Raw genomic sequence first — 22,904 nt, forward strand, 5'->3', positions numbered from 1 at the left:
AAAAGTAAAGAATTATCTCTCTAAGTCGATTGTTCGACACTGTTACGAAGAAGGAGAGATGTAAAGAAATATGAGATGCTAAGAATAAGAAGTTTGAAAGGAATGCAAGGCTGAACTTTAAGGTTTTTGCCGAGAATTTGAAGTTGTTGGGATGAAGTATGGTGGAGGATTGAGGAGTCAAAGAACGTCCTTTTTATTGATGAGTTGCAGAGCTTGTTGATAATACATAAACAAAAATTTCAGAAAAACAATGGTGAAGAACATGTTTCTTAAGGTGACCTTTGAAGGAAGAAAGGGTGGTGGTTGTGACAGTCATAAACCATATAATTAAAAAATCACTTTTAATAATAATCCAGTATAGTTTTCCAACTAAAAACAAAAACGAACGAACGCTCAAGGACGAACGTCCTTGAGTACAGTCTTACAATGCTAAAAGAAACGAACGCGCAAAGCCGCACGTCTTTACTTAAGAGTTACAAATTAAAGCCGAACTTACAAGAAACCTGACCGAACGGTTTACACGGAAAATACCGAACGGTCGAACATAGATAAAATCCAAGGATGGGGCGGTCGAACGACCACTCAACCACAAACCTACACCACTAGCCGAGCGTCTCATTGCTCGGTCTTCACTTCAACTTCAACCAAGTTCTCTTCGTCCAGTGCATCTTCCAAACGCTCGTCTCCTTCTGCTCACATCCACATGGATGATCATTGCAACGACAGGACGAACGTACAAAACGAGACAACACAAAGAAAAACGCAGGGTAAGCTTATGTAATTTAACTCATGCATCAACATACAAATTCAGGTAAACAATTCATCACACATGAACACAACTCAACGTACGTACTACATAAACTCAATACTCGACCGACCGTCCGGACTGTATGAATTCTGCGTAGTTACAGGCGTTCACGCACCCGGGTGGTGTGGTAACTGGCATCCTCATCAGCTGCCACCCGAGGTTAGTCCGTTCCGTCCGAAGTACCCCTAGGGACGAGGACCTCCTGCCGTTCCCACGCATGACGAGCCCCCTCTACTTGAGGACGAGCACTCACGAAACATCAAGATCGAACAACCAACATTAACTATCCACAGTCATACTTTACAACTTTCAACATTCATCCATGAGTCGTTCCTGCCTGGAACGCTCGTTCAACATTCGTAACTTTCATTCTATCTCATATACTTTCCATCATTCACTATTCATCATTTCATATTCATTTTCATCATTTATAAGAAGACCATAAAAAACCAAACGTTCTGTCCCCAATAAGACTGATGGAATCCTCCTTGACGTAGTCTTCTTTTTGTATTTTTACTTTTCCTAGCTTAGCTCTTAAGGAGCATGGGTTACTATAAATACCCAACTCCTCTCTTGTATTAGGACTTTTGAGATTAATGAGAATTAGACTTTCTGAAATAGAAACTATTCTCTCTTGAAAGTCAGGCTAGAGAGTCCAAAGACTACCTCTAGCCACCTTCCAAGCACACTCTCATTCTTCCATTTCTTCAAACTTCACGGTGCTTCTCTTTCATTTCCACGCTGAGCCTCCACTGCCACATCTGGCACGCGTCAGCTGCCAGTACGTCTCCAGCTTCCTTGCATCAGCCCTCTTCAGCCCCGCGTTCTCTGTCGAACGCATCACTTTCCATTTTCCCACTCTCGCATCCACATTTCTCTCATTTTCCACTTTGAAGAAACCTCATCAGCTAGGGTTTTCTTCTTGAGTGTATCACCATCTCAGATCCACGTCTCTTCCTTCGTAAGTATCATTTTTCTTTATGAATATACATCTCCTTCCATATTTGCACCTCATCTTCACCGTTCCTTCGATTTCCACCGATTAAAAACCTTGTTCTCCGATTCAATCCATTTTCCACCGTTCAATCTTCATTTTGAACCGATTAATCGGTTCATTTTGTGTTTTCCCCTTTTCTAGGGTGCCATCGGTCAGTCTAGGGTTTTTTGGTCCGAATAGAGCACGAGTTTAGTTTTCCTTCGAGTCAATATTCGATCTCGTGTTCTCGTCATCATTTTCAACATTCCGCTGCGTATTCTTCGTCGGAGAAGCTTCGAGGAGGTCCGGTTCGTGTTCGCACAGCTTCAATCGACCTCTCCTCGGGCGTTCGTCCATCAAGTGGTATTCAGAGCAAGGTCGAACACGCTTCGAAGGTAAGTATCTCGTTAAGTGTTTCGCGTCTCTGTTTCGATTCTTGTTTCAGTGTTATTCGCGTCTCTGTTCATTCATCTTGTTCTGTCTCGGTTTGATTTTGATTCTGAGTTTGTTCTTCAATTTTTCGCATTGTTCATTATCTTCATTGAATGTCTTGTGTTGATTTCGCGTTTGTTCAATTTTTGCGTTTAGGTTTTCAAGTTGATATGTTCACTATTATGAGTTTCGTGTTTTGATTCTCTTCATATCTGTTTAGATTTCCAAGTTGCGTGTCCTGTGCTTGAGTCATTATTTTTGAGTCTTATTATCATTTTAATTCGGTGCAAGTTTTTGTTTGAGTCTTTTATGTTTTGAAATCTATTTCTGTTTCTGTCAAAGTCATGTTCAATTGCTTCTTTTGTGTTTAATTCTTTATTGAATTTGCTGTTTGAATTTTGTTTTTTTTTATCTGAGATGCTGAATTAATTGTTCAGTTGATGCACACCATATGAGCTATGATACATCATTGTGAGCTCGGGTGCATGCAAAAGTGACATTAATCTCAGATCTGACTGGCTGATTGAAGTATAATCTGTTTTGAACTTAGCATTGAGATGCATCTGATTGATTGAGCCAGTACCATGTGCATACTATATAAGCAATGAATTGCTTTGGCAAAGCTTGGTTGCACTGACAAAACTCCAGTAGAGTCTTATTTGCAGTTGACCGATCTGCATTGCTTTGCTTGAGTCTAGTTATTTTTGTTTCAAATCTGGTTTAGCACATAGATCATTGCTAAATATCTCTCACTGTTGATTTAGTGTCTTGTTCAAGCTTGAGTTGCTGTTTCTGGTTCAATTTAAGTGTTCAAAGGTCATTTGATTCATTAAGTCAAAATTTGAGTGGAAGAGTTGCTTAATTTGAGTATTTTGGGGCTGATTAAATCAAATTTTGATATAGTGTGTTTCTGCATCTATTTGCTTTATAAACAAGTTTGTTTTGGTTGTTTGAAACTGATGATGCAAAGAAACCATGAGTTAATAGCTGCCCTAAGACTTTTAACTCTTTAAACCACCAAACTTTTGGCATTTTTCATTCACAAGTTGCTAGTTGTTTGCCTTTTCTGAAATTTGTGGAATTGGTGCATTTGAAATTGAGTTGTCATTGCAGCAAAAGCTTGGTCATTCTGTTTACATGTGAAACAATTCAAAAGAAACATTTATATAGTTTTAAAAAGCTGACAGACCAGTGCAATTGACTTTTATGAAAGCAGATGCATTAGAAAAGCCTTTTCTCTTAGGCATTTTATGGAACAGTTTCAACCAATTCTGAACTGAATTTGAATTTGGTGCAAATGCAACTTGTTTGGGTTTTTTTTTATTTGTTTTTAAAATCTTTTCTAGAGCTATTATTAGGTTCAGTTTGAGTGCTCACTTTCTTCAAAGCTTTGTTTCTTGCTTGTCTTGGTTGATAACTCTGGTTTTGTCTATCACATACATGTTCAATCTATTCTGCTGATCTTAATTTGAAGCTTTTAATTGCTTTATTCATCTGATCTAGAGTTTTCTTAAGCAATAGACCTGCTATGATATCATTGTTTTGTGGCTGTCCTGTTCTGTTCTGGTTGCTGATTTTTGCCTTAGCCTAGCCATTCTTGTTTGAGAAGCTGTGATACTTTGGTTTCTGGAATTTGAAAGAAGGTTTGTGTGCTTGGTAGCATTTTAGGTGGTGGTGGTCTGGAATACTCTCCAGCTGTGTACTGCCAAGGGAGAATTTCCTTCCAAACCTTTCCATTTTGAGTGCTTTAAGCTTTAAGAGAGACTGATTTTTGTGAGTTTTGTGTGGCTGCATCTAAGAGCCAAATTTCTTGTTGAGAGTGTGTTCTTGTTTAAAGTGCTGAAATAAGTTTTGAACTTGAAATGTGCTGACCATTTAGTTGTGCAGTTTTTTGTTCTGATTAACATTTACAGGGAGTAAAGTTGTTCAAAAGCAGTTTGTAAGTGTGGGAAGTCTAACACAAGAGTACTTCAAGTGGAGCAAAAGGAGCTTTGCTACCTGCATAAACTACACCAAGCTGAATAGGGAGTATCTTCATTCTATTGTGTAGTTTTGTGTTAGATTTGTGCATGATTAGAAATAGTAAACCATATTTGCTTGAATATTATGCTTGGATATCATATGGTTTCACTTTTCATGAAAATTGAATTTGATTTAGCAAGTTTGGACATCCATACATTAAGTAATAGTGCTGGTCTAGTGTTATTGTTGGCTTAGCAGATTTAACGGATGTTGTAATTGTTGTTTGAAAGCTGCAATGATCCTTTAAGGGTTAAAAAAAAAAAACACTAATGCAGGGAGAAAGTTTAGATTAGGGCTGGGATTTGTTTTCTGTGTTGATAATCTGAAATGTGCTGTTATAAATACTGATTCTTTTGTTTCTCTGGGATCTTGGTGTATAGATAAACTGCATCATTAAGTGGGATAAGAATTCTTTCCTGAAAGGCATTTAGAAGCAATACCATACTTGCACACGGTGAAGGCTAGAGACTAAAGGGAGTTATCTAGTTTAATTGTTTCTGACTCTTCAAACTGTTTTGGATTTAAATTGTTCATTGTTGGATTGCATGTTCTGCTGAATTGATGTGAATTATCTGTGCAAAGTTGCTTTCATTGGAATTCAAATTATCCAGGAGTTTAATTGAACAGCAGCAGAATCTCACCAGAAAGCTTGGAAAGTTTGTGCAGCCAAGAGAAAGGGAAGTTCTTACTGCCCTATATCTTTTTGTGCAATCTGTTTTGCTAAGGGTTTTTAAGTGACAAACTTTGTGCAATTGTGTTGTAGGATGAGAACAACTAGTTCCTGATTTAGACCGAGAGTTGAAGGCAATATCTGGACTCTTGAAGATTTCATGCAAGATGAATGAAGTAGACCAGGACCGTAGCAGCCTAGCATAATTTTTTGTTTTTCTTTTGTAATTTGATTTGTTCACATTGGATTGTAATAGGCTTGTGTTAGCCTACTGGTAGCTTTAATTTTTGTTTTGTAAAAGGGCCTTTTATAAAGTCCAAGTGTTTAGGAAGAGTCCTTGGTGCTCTTTCAAACTCTTGCAACTTTATTTGCTTTTATTTTTAGCATAGCTAGACAGGTGAATGTGTCTTGTTAGCCAAAGCTACAAGCTTCACCATAGGAGTAGACTTTAATATTGACTTAATTTGTGTATCTCGTAGGGGTCATTAGAGTCCGCTGGTTTCTTTAGTGTTTTTGTTTCTTTGATTTTTGTGTTCACGTTTAGGGTTGATTAGGCTAAAAGGGATTAAACTCTAAGCCTTATCACATTAGAGTCCGAGAGTCTAGTCTTTTAATTGTGATTAATTGTTTGTGATTGTTTGAGTTGTGTACTTTGTTTCTAAAGGTGATTTTAGTTTAAGGGGTAATTAGTTAGTAGCCTAAGACATTTCTGGCAAGGCAAGACTTGGTACTTAAGCAGCTCTTTAGCTCACCTCTCTTACCTGGGACTTGTCTAAGTGAAAGTTTTGAACCCTTTAGATTAAGAAAACTTTTAAAAACAAAGATGTCTTCTTATGGTTCATATAGGTCTTCTAGGTTAGATAATGTTGATGAAATGTTTAAACAAGCTAGGAATCTTCCATTCTTTGGTAAAGACATAGGTGCATTAACATACCTAGCTTGGGAAAAAGAAATTGATAAAATTAATCCTTGGTTTTATGAAGAGAGTGAATATTATGTCCTTAGCATATATCTCTCTAAGTTAGAAGAGCATGCAAGTGAGTGGTGGGATGAAAGACAATATCATGTTAGGAAAGGTAGAAAGTCTTCCATACGTGATTGGCATGATTTAAAAGCTTGCATGAGAAGAAAGTTTGTGCCTTCAAGCATTAAAAGAAACCTAGAACTAATTAGGGATTGCATTAATGATGGAAAATTATTTCTTGAGAGTTTAAATGATCATGGGTTTCTTCGTAGAGAATTAGAATTTGGGGCAAGACTTAAGGAGATCAAGGATAAGAAAAGAGAAAGAGAGATTGAGAGAAAAGAAAAGGAAGAAAGGAAAGAAGAAGAGAAGAGAGAAAGAGAACAAATAGAGAAAAGAGAAGAGAGAAGAAGAGAGGAATTAAGAAGAGAAGAAGAGAGAAAAGAAGAAAAGAGAGAAAGGCAAGAAAGAGAGAAGAAAGAAAAGGAGAAATTGTTACTGATGACAAATCCTATTCTTTCAAAGACTGTGGAACCTAAAATGGAAGGTTTCCAAATCTTTACTTCTTTTCCGATAATTGATTACTTTTCAATTTTTGACTTCTCCTTCAAACTAATTGTCATGAAAACATTTTCAAAATATGACAATTCAAATCTTGAGTTATTGTTATCTTTAAGAAAACAATTAACTCAAGATAAAATTGAATTTGGACTTCTAAAATTTTTAAAGATTACTAATCAAAGTATTAGAAGTTCTTATTCTCTTGTTTTTAAAGAAAAATTCTTTCTTGGATTGATATTAACCAAAGATATATTTGATGTGTATTGCAGATTCGTGTTTGATCCAGGCGGAAGAAAACTAGATCTAAAAGAATAAGGCCACTCCAAGATGGCCATGCTCCCAAAGATTGTGTGGAGTTTCTTCATAAGGCGATTGTCAGATTTGAGGACAAATATTTTCTTAAGAGGGAGGGCATGATGGAATCCTCCTTGACGTAGTCTTCTTTTTGTATTTTTACTTTTCCTAGCTTAGCTCTTAAGGAGCATGGGTTACTATAAATACCCAACTCCTCTCTTGTATTAGGACTTTTGAGATTAATGAGAATTAGACTTTCTGAAATAGAAACTATTCTCTCTTGAAAGTCAGGCTAGAGAGTCCAAAGACTACCTCTAGCCACCTTCCAAGCACACTCTCATTCTTCCATTTCTTCAAACTTCACGGTGCTTCTCTTTCATTTCCACGCTGAGCCTCCACTGCCACATCTGGCACGCGTCAGTTGCCAGTACGTCTCCAGCTTCCTTGCATCAGCCCTCTTCAGCCCCGCGTTCTCTGTCGAACGCATCACTTTCCATTTTCCCACTCTCGCATCCAAATTTCTCTCATTTTCCACTTTGAAGAAACCTCATCAGCTAGGGTTTTCTTCTTGAGTGTATCACCATCTCAGATCCACGTCTCTTCCTTCGTAAGTATCATTTTTCTTTATGAATATACATCTCCTTCCATATTTGCACCTCATCTTCACCGTTCCTTCGATTTCCACCGATTAAAAACCTTGTTCTCCGATTCAATCCATTTTCCACCGTTCAATCTTCATTTTGAACCGATTAATCGGTTCATTTTGTGTTTTCCTCTTTTCTAGGGTGCCATCGGTCAGTCTAGGGTTTTTTGGTCCGAATAGAGCACGAGTTTAGTTTTCCTTCGAGTCAATATTCGATCTCGTGTTCTCGTCATCATTTTCAACATTCCGCTGCGTATTCTTCGTCGGAGAAGCTTCGAGGAGGTCCGGTTCGTGTTCGCACAGCTTCAATCGACCTCTCCTCGGGCGTTCGTCCATCAAAGACCGAGGACGAACGCTGTGGACTAGACCAAAAGACGTCCGTTCAGACCAGAATGCCAGAGTCACAACTACGTTAGAGAATAATCAAGTAATGTACTGTTTCATTAGACGAACGTTATTTACCATGAGAATCGGTTGGATGAACGAACTCTCGGGAGTTCAAACCAATACTTCTAGAATAATTTAATTATGGAGGCCCTAGGCCGAATATATCAAACGTGAATATCTCAAGACTTCAATGAAACGTTTTTATAATAATTTTCATACTGAAATCCACTGCCAGTCAAAGACCGAGCGCGGTAAATCTGAAGTTGGACGTACGCTATTTTATAAGACTAATTTACGAGAAAGAGTACGAGCGCTCAGTATACGACCGAGCACCATTTGGAGCGAGCGCTAGGTATAAGACCGAACGCTCCCCAGTACGAACGTCAGGTGTGAGACCGAACATTAATCAGTACGAACGCTCGGTATAAGACCGAGCCCCATTTAACTTATAACAGTAGATTTGATAAATATACTTAGAGACTGTCAAAGTAGTGTTTACGAACGAGAAACATACTATTTCCTATATATATATATATATATATATATATATACAAAAGAATGGAGTTTATCAAAGACACCAGATAGAACAGTGCTTGGTCGAATGCTCAAGCAAAGTATTTTGACATGAGGACGCTCGTCCTCAACTAGGGATCTATCCAAATGAAAGAATCCCACTTTTGTTATTTTCATCAGAAAAACCGAACGGTCAAAGACCGTTCAGCAACGAACGCATATGATGATAGGTAAAGTTTCTTATTCAAATTTCTTTTACATTCCAGTTCATCTCTCATCAAAATTTCATAATTTCATTCATTCGTATCAAACCAACTCTCATATTTCATACGATCCATATCATGTAAATCCATATATTTCATTTCACCAACTCAACGAACGTTCATGCATATCAATCACAGCAAATATCATGCATTATACCCATCCAGTCATATATCGAACATTCATATTATTCAATTTCATCAAACATCATGCATTATACTCATGCGAACGTTCACACGACATACATCAAACCAGTTAAATTAAATAAGCTTCCCTTACCTTAGAATGACCGAACGTTCTCAACTCAGAAACACAACTTCTCCACTATTGATTCCGCTCGTCAACGCTCGTTAAATCAAACAGTCTAGCTTCACCAACCGAACGGTTCTTCTGGAAGCTCTTGACGCCGTGCGTCCTTCAACGGTGCCGGAATACTGATGGAGGAGATGAAGTAGGTGTTTCCTTAGAGAGAAGGTATAGAGAATGTAGAGAGGAGGTTCAGAAACTTAGAGAGAAGGAGGAGAGAAAGGCTCTCTTCAGAAATGTTACAGGGGAAAGGGTGCAGAGAGAGTGGGGAATAAGTTCAGAAACCACAGAAATAATACAGGGTGGTGCGTGTAGAGGGAGTGGGGAATATTTCTGAAACTCAGCTTTTGCCTCCCACTTCCTGCCGAACGCACGTCCTCTCTCTAACAGCCACATGCATTCCATTTCTGGTTTCTGACTGCCCATGCTGAATGGACGTCCACTCCCAGGCGGACACGTGTATCCCACTACCATTTTCCACTACCGGTTCTGACTCAGCTCCACGTGCGACAGCTGGCGTCCGTCAGTGGAGCGTCAGGCGCTGCTGTCGCCACATGCACGGCTGAGGTGGCGCGTTCTCCTGCTGCCACGTGGACTCCACTACGTTCGTCATTTTCGAGGTCTGACAGTGGTGGTCAAGGCATTCATAGAAGAAGAGGTAGAGGTCGAGCAGACTTCAACAAAGCAACTATGCAGTGTTATCAACATCATCAATTTGGGCATTTTTCCTACGAATGCCCTCAGAATAAATATGCACAATATGTAGCTACTGATTATGAAGAAGTGCTTTTGATGTTCAATATGGAAATGTAGGAGACAACATATGTCATCAAAATCGGCTTGCCTAAACATCGCTGAAAGTTACAAGGTTGTTTATTCCTTCAATTCAGGAAAATGAATCGTATTTGATAGCAGAAAGCTTATAACAACTGAACTAAAATTTCTTGGCCGAAAAAAATCAAGTTTGATTATGCTAATTGTATGGTATATTACCTGAGCCGATCGACTGATAACACAGACGACCACTGAAGATAAGCAGTTTACGGACGACTATAAACGATCGTATACTTATAAAGAGGAACGATCGTTTAGAGATATCTCATGTGGGGCGATCGTTGTTCAACGAGCGTCTAATGATGATGTCAAGGGCGCTCGGTCAATTTTATCCTATGTGGCCTGTCGCCGCCCTTAACATCAACCATTGTAAGCGATCGTTTTCTGACGATCGTCTAATAATTAAACTAATAGGCGATCGGTCAACTTTAGTCAAAACTGACATCTTAATCCTAAGAAGTTAAGAAGCAAGCGGTTGGATGTGTCCGGTTATAACGCCACCAACCACGGAGTCAATCGACCCATTATCAAGTACGACTTAAACGGTTATATATTCCAGAAAATCAGATTCTCAACCAACCAAATTTTAAGGTAAACGGTTTATTTTCATTACTAGGATAAATATGAAAAGACTGAAGGAAGAAAGGTACGTTTTTCCCCTAGAAAGAAATTAATAAAGAGAATATTAATCTTCTTCTTCTTTCGAACTGAGAGAGGTTCGATCCACCCTTTTGTAACTTGAGCGTCGGAGTACCTTTGCAGGTACCCAGCCCATTTTCCTTCAAAGAGCTTCATACAAGAAGGAGACGCGACAGCAACAGCACCACTGGAGGGAGCTGTGGAGATTCAGTACGCTCGTATCTCGGCCTCCACTAATTTACCGAAACATTTTGGCGCCCACCGTGGGGCCGAGGTTTGATATCCCAACGACGACCACCGGAGCCATGGAAGACGCAAGCACCCGCGATTTGATCAAGCAACTGCAAGCACAGATCGAGGCGCAGGCGCAAACTATAAAGGAACAATAGGAAATTCAACGCAAACAAACCGAGGAGCTGGCGGCACTGAGGGCACAGCGTCCACCGCTGGAAGTGTCGGCATCCAACCGGTAGGACGATCACGAAGGAAGCCACCATGGAGGACCGTCCGAACCTATGGGCGGAGGAAGGAAGGGGCCCGCTTCTATGCGCCTCACCAATTTGCTTCCGTTCACGGAAGCCATCATGCAAGCACATATGCCGGAAAAGCCACCCCCAATGTTAGAACGCTGTGATGGCTCCGCCGATCCCGACAATCATCTCCGAAACTTTATAGATGCCATGGCATTCTACACGGACAACGACCCCGTCATTTGCAGAGCTTTCTAATTATCCCTTAAGGATGAGGCACTCGAGTGGTTCCACACTCTTCCTCAAAATTCAGTAGATTGCTTCGCTACAGTTGAGACTTTGTTCTGAAAACAATACGCTACCAACAGAAGACCGGAGATGACTCCTGCTGAGCTCGTAAATACTAAGCAGGAGAAAAATGAAACCCTAAAGGCTTTCATGCAAAGATACAATGAGACGGCCCGATGTGTGAAGGACGTAAACCATACCTTCATTATCAACAATCTGCCTTCATGCTTAAGGCTGGGGCATTTCGCGAAACAATTGTATGCTGACCCGCCAACGTCTATGGAGGAACTCCAATCCACAATTACAAAATACATCCGAATTGAAGATCTCCGAAATTCCAAAAAGAAGCAACAACAGGATAGCCCAAATCAAGAGGCTAAGAAAACCCCAAACGGTCGACCAATGACTATAAAACAGATCGACCACCCCGAAAAGAATTAGGGTGGACATCTAAGTACGATCGCTACACATTACTCAACGCACCTAGGACAAAGGTGCTTGAAGAGGCTTTGCACGCTGAACTCCTGACTGTCCGACGAAAAGCCACTCCGAAGAACGCGGACAATAGTAAGGCATGTCGCCTTCATATGAACCACGGTCACGATACAGAAGAGTGTAACATGGTGAAAGATGAGTTGGAAAGACTCATCCGAGCAGGTTACCTCCAAAACTATGTCAAGGAGAGGACATCCACCAGAGCGACAACTCCCCACCGAAAGGAGTCCTCCCGACGAAGTCTAGAACGATCGCCTCCCAGGGACGATCGACGCAGAAGGCGATCCCGCAGCCAACCCCGGCGTTCGGAGAGAGAGAGGTCGGTCCAAGGCCAAATCGACACCATCTCCGGTGGATTTGCCGGGGGAGGAGCATAAGCTTTCGCCAGGAAGCGACATTTGAGGCAATTGCAGTCGGTGAACATATTGGATCGGCAGCCTCGATCTATACCCGATATCACGTTCACTGACGCAGATTTCCACGCGCCCGACCTTGATCATGATGACCAAATGGTCGTCACGCTCGAAATAGCCCGATACGATGTCAGCAAGGTCCTCGTCGATCAGGGTAGTTCGGTCAACATCTTATACTGGTCCACCTTCAAAAAGATGGACCTATCCGAGGACCTTATAGCCCCATTCAACAAACAAATTGTAGGCTTCTCAGGGGAAAGAATCGATACACGGGGGTACCTCGACCTACGAACTCGCCTCGGAACATGTCGGGACGCCCCAGAGCTTAGAGTCAGGTTCCTCTTGGTAGAGGCCAATACCTCGTACAATGCTTTAGTAGGGCGACCTTGTTTGAACGCATTTGGAGCCATTGTATCCACCCCTCACCTGACCATGAAATTCCCCACCGAGCGTGGCACCATTTGTATTGTCAGGGCGGATCAGCGAACGGCTCGACAATGTTACGTTGTAGGACTTAAAGTCACACCATTTTTGCCAGCTCGGAGGGCGAGAGGAGCTGAAACAGAGGCGATCGACTTGGATCCCCGAACCAATATTGACGAATGTCTTCATCCCCAAGGAGATGTAAAACCCTTCCCGCTAGGAGCAGATGCGTCCAAAACAACGAACATCGGTGGGAGCCTCGCTTTACACGATGAACAGGATCTGGCCCGCATGTTACGAACCAACGCTGATCTATTCGCGTGGATGGCTGCCGATATGCCAGGGATCCACCCCAGTGTCATGACCCATAAGTTGTCAATCTTCAGGGAGGCACGCCCGGTTGTGTAGAAGAAACGACGCTTTAGAGAGGACAAACGTGACACCATCCAGGTCGAGGTCACGAAGCTGATGAGCACCCAGTTCATCAGAGAGATAACTTACACCACGTGGTTGTCGAATGTGGTCATGGTCAAAAAGTCTAACGGTTAGTGGCGAATGTGTGTAGACTTCACCGATCTCAACAAGGCATGCCCTAAAGATTCATATCCTTTGCCTAGCATCGATCGGTTGGTAGATGGAGCTTCCGGTCATGTCGTACTCAGTTTTCTTGATGCGTACTCGGGATACAACCAAATCCCCATGTACGAGCCAGATCAAAGCAAAACAACTTTTATTACCGAACGCGCTAATTACTGTTACGAAGTAATGCCGTTCGGCCTGAAGAATGCAGGCGCCACCTATCAACACCTCATGGATAAAGTTTTTCATCATCAAATCGGACGATGCATGGATGTCTACGTCGACGACATGGTTATCCGGAGCCAGTCTATGGAGCAACATCTAAAGGATTTGGCGGAAGTGTTCCTCCAGATCAGGAGGTACAACATGCGACTCAACCCTTCCAAGTGTACCTTCGGAGTATCGGCTGGAAAGTTCTTGGGATTCATGCTAACGAACAGAGGCGTCGAGGCCAACCCAGACAAATGCAAAGCCATACTCGACATGAAAAGCGCACAAACCCTGAAGGAGGTACAACGTTTGGTCGGTAGGCTCACAGCCTTATCCCGCTTCATTCCGAAGCTAGCCGAACACATTAGGCCCATCCTAAAGAACATGAAGAAGGGCACCACTCGGCATTGGGACGACGATTGTGAAACAGCCTTCAACGTTGTCAAACACATTCTTACCAGCCCTCCGATCATGGCAAGACCGGTCGTTGGATCCGATTCGCAGTTATACATTGCAACATCCCATCAAGCTGTTAGTGCTGCTTTGGTGCAGGAGACCCCCTCCCTTAAGCTAATATATTTTGTCAGCCGTACATTGCAGGGAGCGGAAGAACGATACTCTCAAATTGAGAAGGTGGCACTGGCCCTGCTCATAGCCTCGCGTCGACTACGACCATACTTCCAAAGTCATCAAGTGGTTGTTCGTACTAATCACCCGATCGCCAAGATCCTACGCAAACCCGATTTGGCAGGACGGATGGTCTCCTGGTCAGTAGAACTCTCAGAATTTGGACTCCGTTACGAACCTCGAGGCTCCATTAAGGGTCAGCACTTGGCAGATTTTGCAGCCGAACTCACGCCCGTACCTGACGATTTGACACCAAAATGGCTCCTCAACGTAGACGGATCATCGGACAAAAGGGGGGAGGAGCTGGTATCATTCTGGAAGGACCAAATGGTTTAGTCTTAGAGCAGGCCATCACATTCAGATTTCCAGCCAGCAACAACCAAGCCGAATATGAAGCTTTGATTGTTGGTCTAGCCTTGGCCAAGGAACTCACAGTCGCTCGTCTAGAGTGTCGGATGGATTCACAGTTGGTGGTCGGGCATATGAATGAAACGTACCAGGTTAAAGATAATCAATTGCTGCGCTATTTCCATAAAGCTAGCACTCTACTCCAAGATTTCGTCGAGGTTAACATTATCCATATACCCAGGGAGAAAAACACGAGAGCAGATCTCTTATCTAAGTTAACTCACTCCAAGGAGCGAACACAACTATCTTCCATCATTAAAATGATGCTCGACCACCTAGTCGTGGAAGTTTTCGTCACCGATGTTTCGTCAGCGGCAACAGATTGGCGATAGAAAATTAGGGATTTAATGATGAAACAGGAGCGAGGGGAAAAAATTACCGCGAGTGATTCAAGACGCATCGCACGTTTTTTGTACATAGGGGACGACCTATACCGTCGCGACCATAGCACCCCCTTGTTAAAATGCATATCGGAGGACGAAACTGACTACATCTTGCGCAAACTTCACACCGGGATCTGCGGGTTTCATTCAGGTAAGTGTACACTTAGAGCACGCATACTTCGCGCAGGATATTACTGGCCAACGATCGATCATGATTGCGAGACATTTGTCAAAAAATGTGTCTCCTGCCAGGCCCACGGTCATGATATCCACGTACCTCCCGAAGAGTTGCATGGCATCATCTCTCCTTGGCCGTTCGCTCAATGGGGACTCGACATAGTCGGACCATTACCCCTCGCCAAAGCACAGAACAAATTCCTTCTAGTGGCGGTCGACTATTTCACCAAGTGGATAGAGGCCGAACCACTCTCTACTATCAGCGCCCAGCGAGTGCAGAAGTTCATCTGGCGTTTGATCTGTCGATTTGGTCTACCATAGAAAATCATCACCGATAATGGTCGCCAGTTCGTCGAACGCAAATTGGAGGAATTCCTCTATAGTATGGGCATTAAACACGTCACCAGCTCGGTGGAACATCCACAAACGAATGGACAAGCCGAGGCTGCAAACAAAGCCATACTCATTGAATTGAAGAAGCGACTCGGTGAAGCCAAAGGTTTATGGGTGGAAGAACTGCCCGAAGTCTTATGGGCGTACAGATGCACTCCGCACAGATCCACTGGAGACACTCCATTCAACCTCACTTACGACACTGATGCCATGCTCCCGATCGAGGTCGGGGAACCCTCGCTACGACGAGACATCACCAATATGACACTTAACGATGAACAGTTACGGATGAATCTCGACACCCTGCCCGAGCGTCGCGAAGTCGCCACCGTTCGTGCAGAAGCTCAAAAGAGGATGCTCTCCCGTCGTTATAACACCAAGATCAAGCCCCGAGCATTCAAAAACGGTGATCTTGTATGGCGAAAACGGGGAGAAGCTAGGAAGGATCGCGCACACGGTAAGTTAGCGGCCAACTGGGAGGGACCGTTCCGCATCGTCGAGGACCTGATGAATGGGGCATACCGCCTCCAACTCCTCAACGGACAACCTGTCCCAAACACGTGGAATGCTACTCACCTCAAATATTATTTTAGTTAACGATTCACTTATATTCATGACACATTATTCGTCTCAAATAAATGATATATATTTCATTTTTATTATTATTTCATTTATAGTTTCTCACATGTCGAGTCCCAGGGTTACATTTTTCTAACTTTATTCGGCATGTTACACGGTCGTCCTCGAGCAACCAGATGAAAGCAAGTTACATTCTGGTAGATGTTCTGTCTGGAGCACCCAGTTACATTCGGGATACACTCCCTCTGGTAGATGTTCTCCCTCGAACACCCAGTTAAGTTCGGGATGTTAATCTCCTGGTAGATGTTCACCCCCGAACACCCAGCACATTCGACATACACGATCGTTAATAAACTCTATCAACACCTATCTCACGTCCAAACGAGAAAATTTTATCCATCATACAACACAAGTATAAGTTCAGCATGGCATAAAGTTCAAATATTCAAAACCATACAGTTCCCGTTGACACATATGTCCAACAGCACATAAATGTTCCCATGCCTAATCTATTACAACATTAGGAGATCCGACAGCAGACTCTCCGCCCATTTCTATTGATGGTTCATTCACAGCGACCGCCTCATTAGAATCATCAACAACGATCACCTCCTCGTCCGCGGCCTCTCCAACCTCTAGAAAGGCATCCGCCGGAATCTCCCTTAGAGGCAGCATTTGACCCTGATGCACGTCCTTCCATACGTCGAACGCCACTCCCTCGGTCGACACCTCAAGAAGATGTACGACCTGCCTCAGAGCTTTCTAGAAGCCCCTGGTATGTTCTACAATTATGGCCTCCTTCATTTCCCCCTTGATTTCTTGGGTCTCGACCGCTGTCGCTCGCCAATCATCCTTCTCTTTGGCAAGCGCCACCACTGTCTTCCTCGCCTGCTCCAGTTCACTCAACGCCTGATCACGCTCGTCCTTCAAAGCCATCCCCGCGGCACGAGTACCATTCAGCAGCACTTGGGCCTCGCCTAATAACTTCTCCGACTGCTTCTGCTTTTGGTCACAGCTGGCATGGATCTCTGCTAGCTCCTTTAGTTGTGATCGCGCTTTCTCCAGTTCAACCCGCAATACGCCTCAATCAGAGGCATACGCCATATGCCATGCGGCCATAGCTGTTCGACTCGCCATTTCCAGCATGGCATCGGCCATTTGTTGTTCAGTCATGCTCTCCACCACCCTCTTTTCAGAGTTATCCAGATTAAACTCAATCTTATGACTCAGGGTAAAGGAGGGGTCCCACACACCATTTGGGAGAGGGCGCTCGGTCTCATCTACAGTCTCTTTCCTCTTCTTCGACACAACACCACTAGCCCCGACCGTTTTGTCTCTCCGTTTTCTTATCAGGGGCTGCTCTTCAGCGACCATAGCTTCATCAGGAGAAACCGATAGCACGATCGGCGTAGTCAGTTGAGCTTGAGTAGATTTGGCAGACGACCCTGGACGATCAGCATTTGCCTTCTCAATGTCGAAGGCTTGAAGCCAATTGCGGACAGTTCCTTTCTTTCCCATTATCTCTGCAAAACAAAACAGAAGTCCCTCCAGAACCGTCAGCAACAACAAACCAACAGCTAAATATACCAAGAGAAACATACCAAATACCCTCGACTCGAAGTCGTCGTGCTCAAGTCAATTTATGAGCCGACGGGAAGAAAAGGGGCGTGGCAATGCCGTCAGTACATTCAGAGCCTCTAACTCGTCGATCGTCATTTTATCCTCAGCCCATGAGGTAAACTTCAACGAATCCCGCGTCCAGTACAGCGGAAATTTGGGACTCCCATCTTCATCAAAAAAATACCTCCGCCTAGAGTCAAGAATTGACACTTTAAAGAATTTATCTTTAAAGCCCCTATATGACTGTAAGTAAAGCTCTAAGAGAGCATTACCCGACTCCGAAATCAGCGACACCCAACCCTTCTTCGCGACCGGTCGACACCAAAAGAAATGTAAAAACAGTGCCACAGTGGTCCTAATAGCCAAGACCCGACATATCACAGCGAATGCTTGAATGTATCCCCAACCATTAGGATGCAATTGACTGGGTGCAACGTTTAAGGTCCTCAGCACCTCCATTTGGAAGGTGGTCAAGGGTAATCTCAAGTAGAGATCATAAAAAGGAGGCGCATAACAGTAGAAGAACTTGTTGGTGGCATTCTCTCTTCCGTGGAACACTATCTCGTCCTCGTTACAAGCCACCAACTTCACACACCACTTATAACCTAGGGTTCTCAGAATACAGCTATTTTCTACCTAGTCTGCTACTACTACTCTGTTTCTAAACACACTACTGAACTCGTTTACTTCACGCGCCACCCAGTTCTAATCGCCGCCACGAGTTGAGGATGTGTCCCGCTATTCTGGGTCCCCACTCCCCACATTTCCATATACGAACACGCTCTCACCATTGAGCATGGTGGTGATTTCAGGGCATTCCGCCGTCGATGACGGCCCCGGTGTGTCAGTACCGGCATTATGCCCCTTTTCTCCCATTTTTGGCAGTAAGCACACTAATACGGAGGAAGGATTAAGATTTACCTGGCAGACACCTGTGGCAGCGTAGTCGGTGGCGTTTGAAGGAAGATCCCACTCACGGCACATAGTGCAAGCTTCTATTCTTCAGCAAAAGTGAACAACCTCTTTCTTTCTATTTCGTGTTAAAGAAGGAAGGAAGATTAATTGTCATACGTCGTAGGATCAATTCAATCCAACGGCTCTGTTTTCATGACCTCTCGCCTACCCTAGAGGCGGGAAACCCTAAAGCCTTACACCAAAACGGTGCGTAGCGTTTCTCCCATTAAAATACACTCACCGTCCTACAGTAAATTCTCGCGCTCAAACCGCGCTCGTTTACTCGGACTCGGGGGGCATTATGTATGGTATATTACCTAAGCCGATCGACTGATAACACAGACGACCACAGAGGATAAGCAGTTTATGGACGACTATAAACGATCGTCTACTTATAAAGAGGAACGATCGTTTAGAGATATCTCATGTGGCTCGTCATCACCCTTGACATCAATCATCATAAGCGATCGTTGTTCAACGAGCGTCTAATGACGATGTCAAGGGCGCTCGGTCAATTTTATCCTATGTGGCCTGTCGTCGCCCTTAACATCAACCATCGTAAGCGATCGTTTTCTGACGATCGTCCATTAATTAAACTAATAGGCGATCGGTCAACTTTAGTCAAAACTGACATCTTAATCCTAAGAAGTTAAGAAGCAAGCGGTTGGATGTGTCCGGTTATAACGCCACCAACCACGAAGTCAACTGACCCATTATCAAGTACGACTTAAACGATTATATTTTCCAGAAAATCAAATTCTCAACCAACCGAATTTTAAGGTAAACGGTTTATTTTCATTACTAGGATAAATATGAAAAGACTGAAGGAAGAAAGGTACGTTTTTCCCCTAGAAAGAAATTAAGAAAGAGAATATTAATCTTCTTCTTCTTTTGAACTGAGAGAGGTTCGATCCACCCTTTTGTAACTTGAGCGTCGGAGTACCTTTGCAGGTACCCAGCCCATTTTCCTTCAAAGAGCTTCATACAAGAAGGAGACGCGACAGCAACAGCACCACTGGAGGGAGCGGTGGAGATTCAATACGCTCGTATCTCGGCCTCCACTAATTTACCGAAACACTAATATTAAACATTTTTTTTCGTTTCGACAACATACTATAAATAATACTACGAGTAGCATTTATCTATGGAAGTTAAAAACTGCGTGAAGGTGAGCCAACCGGTTAGCCACTAATGTGTTGGGAAATATTTTATCAGCTTTCATCCTCTCTCTAATACCATAAGCTGGAACATTGGCGTTTATATACGCCTATATCAGAGCTTCGAACTGACTTATTCGAGATGTATAACCAGAAGTGTTAGCAAAATAATGAAGAAGAAATTTTGATGATGCCCAAATCAAGTCAAGAACAACCATGACTCATGAAGAATGATCTTTGAAGACTTGTAACCTTTTGTAATAATTGTATGAACATAGGAAAATTAGTAGTTTCATGTATGCATTCAAAAGTGATGTAAAAAATAAACCAGAAGCAAAAACTGTGCAGTGCTAATCGATTAACAAGAGGTGTTAATCGATTAGCGTTAATCGATTAACAGAGGGTGTTAATCGATTATTCCAGTGAGCCATGAAGAAGCCCAGCAATGCAGTGTTAATCGATTAACAGAGGGTGTTAATCGATTAACGTTAATCGATTAACAAAGGGTGTTAATCGATTAACATAGTGAACGTTTGAAAAACTAGCCGTTTTTAGAGCCGTTGAACTATCCGTTGGGTTGTTAATCGATTAACCACTGTAGCTAATCGATTAACACAGTGTGAAAGGCTGAAAACGAAAAATGGAAGAGCCTTTGGATGAGTCTATAAATAGACTCTCATTTCCTCTCAAGAAATGAACTACAACTCTTCCCTTGTGCTCAAATACTCAGAAACTCTTGAGAATTGTGTGCTCTTGCTCAGCTAAGGAAACTCTGTCTGTAGAGTTGGTGATATACTGCTACGGTGATAGAGGAATAGCTGGTTCATCCTTGGTCTGTCTAAGGAAGTGTTCGGAAGAGGAAGTCATCCTTCGTGAAGTATTCGGAGGAAGTGTTTCATCCTTTGTGAAGATTCAAAGGAGGTGTTGTTTCATCTCTTGTGGCTTCAAGAGAGGTGTTTTCTAAACTTTTACAAATTGTATCTGTGTGATTGTAGTTTGTAATAGTTTTGTGATTAGTGAAGTGTTTATCTTGTTTTGAGATAAGCGACTGGACGTAGGATTGGTAAGATCCGAACCAGGATAAAATCATCTGTGCAAATTTCTCTCAACCTTACTCTATTTTATTGTCTTTATTATCTGCTAAGTAAGTTTAATTGAGTAGAAATTTTTAAGGCACACGTTTTTAGTAAGAACCAATTCACCCCCCCTCTTGGTTTGTTATTCCACGCTAACCATTCCGCTGCAGCCGCTCTGACAAGAAGTTCTCATTGCATGAAAAATCTTCTCCGAGTTATGGACGTCACCCCTTTTTGCATACTGCCATAAAACAGCCATATAGGTGCTAAACATTGGTTGCACATTATACCGATGGATTGCCTTCAGCAATATAGAGTCTGCCTTTTCAACTTCACCTGCTTGGATATACAGTTTCACAAGTGCAATCCAGGTCAAAGGGCCTATTTTGGTCCCGCTATCTGCCATTCGCTTAACAAGATCCTTACCCTTCTTTAGCATATTATTATTTGCATAAACCATCAGAAGAACTGAGTAGTTCTTGGAATTAAGTTTCCATTTCTTTGACGCCCTCTCAAAAATTGATTCAGCTTCATCAATTTTCTTTAACTTTCCCCAAGCTTCAACTGCAGCAAGGCAGTCATCAATCCCAGCCTTTGATTCACAAACCTTCCAAATTCTCTCCACTTCATCGGCCTTTCCCAGATTTGTATAAAGACGAATTAATGTTGCACATTGCCACCGATTTTCTTTCAAGTTTTCACCTTCTATCTCCTTCAGTACAATTTCAGCCTTTTCATTAAGCCCAGCTGAGGTGTAATGTTTAGCCAAGAGTGCCTGAATTTGGATGTCTGGCTCAATCCCTTCCACCTTCATTGTCTCTAGTACTTACTCCATTCTAGCAATATCATTAGACTGGCCCTTCACGTCTAATAAGATTCTGTAAGTAAAGATACAAGGTTTGACATTCTCTTTTTCCATCAGTAGTAACACATCGGCTATTTTCTTCTTGTCCAACTTGTTAGAGAATGAAGGGTTTATGAGAGAAGAAAGGGGAAACAGAGGACTTAACTATGAGACAGTTAAGTGAGTTGGACTTAACTGTGAGACAGTTAAGTGAGTTGGGAATTAACTGCTAGACAGTTAATGGGGTTTGGGGAAAGAGGCCTATATAAGGACCTCTTTGTTGTATCAGTAGGGGGGTTAGACATTTGTTGAAATTCTTGACCGGTCTTAGCAACTGGTGAAGGAGGTTAAGCTCCTGGACTGCTCTGTATACGAGTTTCTTTGTTGTGAATACATACCCATTTCTCATTCCATATTCTGTGGTATTGGTCTCCGTGGGAGTAAGAGTGCGAGTGTGTTAGAATTCCTACCTGAATCTCTAACAAAGTGGTCCGACCTACCGGATCCAAATCGGAGAAAGAACGCGATGGAGGGGAAGTTACATGCTCTGGAGAACAGAATTGAAGGAAAAATGAACGTAGTTGAAGGACGTATGGAACACCTGGAGATGGCAGTAGACGGGTTGAAGGCGGAATCAACGGCAAACCGGCAAGACTCGATAGCGATGCGTAAAGACATCCAAGAATTGTTACGATTGATTGGGGTGCGAAGCAAGCCAAACGGGGAGAGCTCTGACGGGAGCCAGGGTTTAGTCAATGATAATGGGGGTGGCCGGCGAGATGAAGCCGAAGGAGAAAGAGAAGGGGAACGATCAGAGAACCAACCCAATTGGAGGCGACGGGTGGAGTTACCCACGTTCGAAGGAACCGATCCTTTGAATTGGATTAATAGGGTCGAAAAATTCTTTGAGATACAGAAGGTGGCGGAGGCGGAGAAGATCGAACTGGCTCACATCAGTATGGAGGGAAGCACCGGTTATTGGTTTAAATTTTGGAAGGAAAAGGCGAGCGATCGATCATGGGAGGGGCTCAAAGAAGCGTTGTTGATCAAATTCGAGAGTTGATACCGGGGCGGCATTTTTGAGAGGATGGCGGCGATCAAGCAAACAGCCACTGTGGAGGAATATGGGAAGGAATTTGAAGCTCTGGCCGGACAGACGAAGGCGTTTTCGGAGGACCAGTTGTTGGGATACTTCCTGGCGGGCTTACGGGAGGAATTGCGATGCCAGGTGAGACCCCACGACCCACGAAACTTGATGACGGCGATGAAACTGGCGAGGGACGTCGAAGAGACGCTACGTGGGATAGGTCTAATGGGATGGACGTCATCCAAGAATCCTCCATCATGGGGACGAACGGCAGGAGGAGGAGCGGGGATGGTAAGAAACGAACCGCCGAGGAGCCAATCGATGCGAACGACCCCGACCGAGAGTGTCGGGTCCGTCAGACGTGACAGTGCTACGGGAGGCGGTCTGGTGAGAGGCGGAATGCACAGAGGA

The sequence above is a fragment of the Vigna angularis genome, chromosome 8, assembly GCF_016808095.1.
Source record: "Vigna angularis cultivar LongXiaoDou No.4 chromosome 8, ASM1680809v1, whole genome shotgun sequence".
NCBI classification, from domain to species: domain Eukaryota; kingdom Viridiplantae; phylum Streptophyta; class Magnoliopsida; order Fabales; family Fabaceae; genus Vigna; species Vigna angularis.